This window comes from Camelus ferus, chromosome 20 (genome assembly GCF_009834535.1).
Source record: "Camelus ferus isolate YT-003-E chromosome 20, BCGSAC_Cfer_1.0, whole genome shotgun sequence".
NCBI classification, from domain to species: Eukaryota; Metazoa; Chordata; class Mammalia; order Artiodactyla; family Camelidae; genus Camelus; species Camelus ferus.
The window spans coordinates 2,730,309-2,734,204 of NC_045715.1; the positions used below are offsets into that span (position 1 = coordinate 2,730,309).

Sequence of the window (3,896 nt, forward strand, 5' to 3'; positions counted from 1 at the left end):
GATTCTCACCTCAGAGTTAAATTCCAGAACCGCAGCCTGGCCTCCAAGACGCAGGACCTGCTGCATGCGTCGCCCGACCATCACTCCAGCCCCCGGCCCTGCTCCCACCCGCCACCCTCAATCCAGCCCTCTTCGGACACGCCCAGCAGGTCCCTCAGGCCAGCTCCACACCGCCGGCCATTCCTTGACTTCTGCATGGCCACGTGTGCCGCTGCCACGTGCCCTCCCTGTCCCCACTCCCTTCCCCCACCTCCCAGAGCACCCTGCAGCACGGTCCCCACACGCCCCCAGTGACAGGCCCTTTCTATTCCCCTCTTTCCAAGGCAAGAACTCTTCCTCCTGACCCTCTGTGGCTGGTTTTTTTTTTTAATCTCAACAGCATCCTTCTGGGATGGAGAACCCTTGTTTACTTCTCCTTGTCTTCTTGACACAGTCATTCTAGTTCTTCTTGACGGTTAGTCTAAGAAAATGTGGGAAAATGTTCATCAAGATAATGTTGGAAGGTGTCTTCTACTGGCCAAGAGTCCCAGATGACCGTTCCTTTACAGCAAATAATGACATCCCGGTTTCCTTTTCGACTTTTGTGACTCATTATATTTTCATTCGCAGATATGTTCAGTGCAGGCAACGCTGTATGAATAAAGCCTCTAATTTTAGCCTCTCTCCTTCTCTCTGGTTGACCTGGATATTGACTTCCAAGGAGCAGCCCAAGTGACTTAACTCGGTTGTCTACACATCCCAAGTATTTCAACCAATTGTCAAATTTCTGCTACCCGTTGCCCCGTAACTGTGACTGCCTCACCACTGGGGCTTAAATTCTGCCCAGGCACAAAGGGCTCAGTGAACTGAAACCAGAAAAAAGCTCAGGGCAACGGAACAAATGCCCACATCTTGGCTCAAGGAGTTGACTTTTATAGAAGTAAGTACATTTGTAAGAGTTGTTATGATGAATTGCTCTGACAGTCTTCCAGACAGGGAAATAGCTGAAGTTTCTTTTCCCAAGGGCTCCTTAAATCAAACATTCAAAATGACCTGGCTTCCATTGGCCCAGAGCAGAAGTCATAAGATTGAAAAAGTAAGTAAATAAAGTTTTAAAGAGATGGAGAAAACACTGCTCTCTGAAAATACCCGATTCAGACCAGTGATTGAATAGGAGCTGAGGGTACGTGGAATGTTTGCTTCCTCCTTATTTCAAACTGTTTAAATTGCTTACGATGATTTTATCCACCCTCTCTGAGCGAGAAGACGTGTGTGCAGGGAAAGCTCAGGCCTGAGGGGATTTCTCTCCACCCCCCACTCCCCAGATATGCATATTCTAGAAAACTCGTGCTGGTCTGGAAGCCAGCTCTGGGTTGAGCTGCAGTTTAGAAGTCAAGCCATTGCAGACTGCTCCGTCAGGCTTTGCTGTTTGTTAATGACCTACTTCAAGTTCAGCAGACCGGCACCTCCTTTGACATTGATTATACTCCTAGAACTCCTCCAAGTTCACCGTCAGCGGATCCTGGACAGTAAGTGAGGTGGTTGTTTGGGTTTGCTGGGGGAATGCATCTGAAAGACAGACTCCACCCAAGGCAGCTGCCCCTCCTCGGCCCCTGACGCAAGGCAGTTTGACTTAAAGGCCATCTCCCCCAGAGAGCTGGTCCACCCGGGAGGCAGGGTGGGCCTGCCCCGGGAACGCGGCCAAGGAGTGCGTGATCTCCACACCCGTGACCACACCCTCCTGTTGTTAAGCACTGTCTAGTCTTCAATGATAGTAGCTCCTGGTGATTAATTTTGCTGCTTTTGGTCGCTGGCAGGGAAACAGGTTTTGACGTGTAGTCAGGATCCTTCAAATTGAGAAAAGATCGCATTGAGGGAGCTGTTTTCCAATTAATCCCAACAATTTTAAGTCCCACATTAGAAAACAATGCAATTCTTCCTAGAAGACAAACACACACAGATGGTTGTGTGACTTAGGGTAACTGTTTCCTTCCAAAAAGGGTCTGAAGTGGCTTCCAAAATGCGGGGTAAAAGAAGGAAACTGACAGGTAAGGATGTTGGGCAGAAACCCGGCATTTCCAAATTACCTTGCTCTCCCGTTCCCCTCTCTGTTCAGTTCACCTCAAGAGGCTTAAGAAACGAGGAAGGAGGGCCGTCCTGGGGAAATGACGCGGGATCTGGGACTGCCCTGCTTCAGCCATGGGCCCACAGCAAACCAAACAGGCCTCGGGGTGCTATTCAGCCCCTTTGTGACACCGTTTAACTGTTACATACACATACAGAATGAAAAGCGTTTTGATAACGTGGGTGAAAATATCTACACATGTCCTAAATCAGCCCACGTCGGGCACCCCGTCCTATCCACCCTGTGCCGCCCGCCTCCTCCCACCGCGAGGCTCAGTCCTCCATAGCTGAACTTCTCCTCTGAATTGGCTCCCAGCTGGGAGGAACAGTCTGTTTTCAAACAAAGGCCACTTCCAGGAACTCATCAGTCAAAGAACTGGTCCAGCATTCTTTCATCTGGGACCAGCGGGCAGGAGGGAGGCAGTGGGAGGGCACTTTTCTGCCTCCTCTGAGTCCGGTGCTTGGTGGTCTCCCGGAGTCTTCAGTGGAACAACAAAATGGCCGGAAAGCACTTAAAAAAAAATTTCTATGACAACGTGTTATGAATGAGCGCACTTCCTAAGGAAATGAAACTCCTAAAAGCCTCTGTGACTTGACTGGTGACCTCAAGAGAAGGTTTGTTTTGTTTTTTGTTTCTCAGCTCACTGATTATAAACCCAGGTTCAAAACCTATGACTTACCTACCCAATGAACCCGTTAATTTTTTAACATGTGAAATAAATATTTGTCACCCCTCCAATTTATTTATTTTTTTAATATTCAGCTAACATGAACTTTCTCTCCCTAGGAAAGTCTCTCTTTGTCATATGTCCGTCAGTTCATCACTCCCTCCTTCACTCATTCAACACGTTTTTATTGCAGGTGGTAAATCTAGTGAGGGCAGCACCACGATGAGCAGGAATCCGTCTATACCTTCGGCTGCTTCTTCATAAAAGATAAACAATCTCTCTGGACCTTAATGAAACAGGAAGAACAAATCTGACTCCATATTATGTCTGTTCCTTTGGCTCAAACCCTGGGCTCTGTTTCCTGGGCTTAGTCACGCTGGTTCTGTACCTTTTGTAAAACACCGCTGCCTAGAGTCTTGAAATGTACAGGAGAGCCCGTTCTCCAGGCTCTGATCTGTGAGGGTGTAATACTTTCCCCATTCACGTAGAGATAAAAAGTTGCAGAATAAAAAATAACATTTGTTTTGTTGGAGGTTTACAGGAACACCAATGACCTGACCCACGTGCACAGCTGCAAGAACAAAGGATTCCTGACACCAAGAAGTTTGCAACAACCAACCCCACCCCCTCCCCTTTTTAGTATAAAAGGAGCCTGAATCCTGACTTGGACAAGATAGTTCTCCAGGACGTTACTCCCCCATCTTCTCAGTCTGCATGCTTTCCAAATAAAGTCATTATTGCCTTGCCCCCAACACCTCGTCTCCCCATTTATTGGCCTGTCATGCGGTGAGCAGAATGAGTTTGGACTCGGTAACACTGAGAAATAACCAGGTGGTTAGGGTTTTCATTTATGTTTTTTACATTTAGATTTGCTATCCCGAGAGATCAGGAATTGCTGGCTCGTGAAGAAGAGGACAGAGGAAGGATGACATTTCAGAAGCCCATCACCTGGTACCTCTGATAAGCCCACATATCAATTTTTAATGCCACCACGGTTTCATTTCAAAGCAGAAGAAACTTGTAGCAGACTGTAAGCAGGAGTGTGGCATTCCTGACTGTGATCGAGGCGACCCTGTTTCATGTTTAGTAGGTGGCCTGTGCTGTCTACACCTCCTGGAGAACGCT

At 47.8% G+C, this 3,896-nt stretch overlaps 1 long non-coding RNA gene across 1 annotated transcript; it reads left to right on the forward strand.

The window, feature by feature from the left end:
• The first annotated feature begins 904 nt into the window (after window positions 1-904).
• On the forward strand, window positions 905-3,515 carry LOC116658161. The gene is made up of 3 exons (XR_004313346.1): window positions 905-1,162; window positions 1,305-1,508; window positions 1,980-3,515. It is a non-coding gene; the product is annotated as an uncharacterized LOC116658161 (long non-coding RNA).
• Window positions 3,516-3,896: the final 381 nt, after the last annotated feature.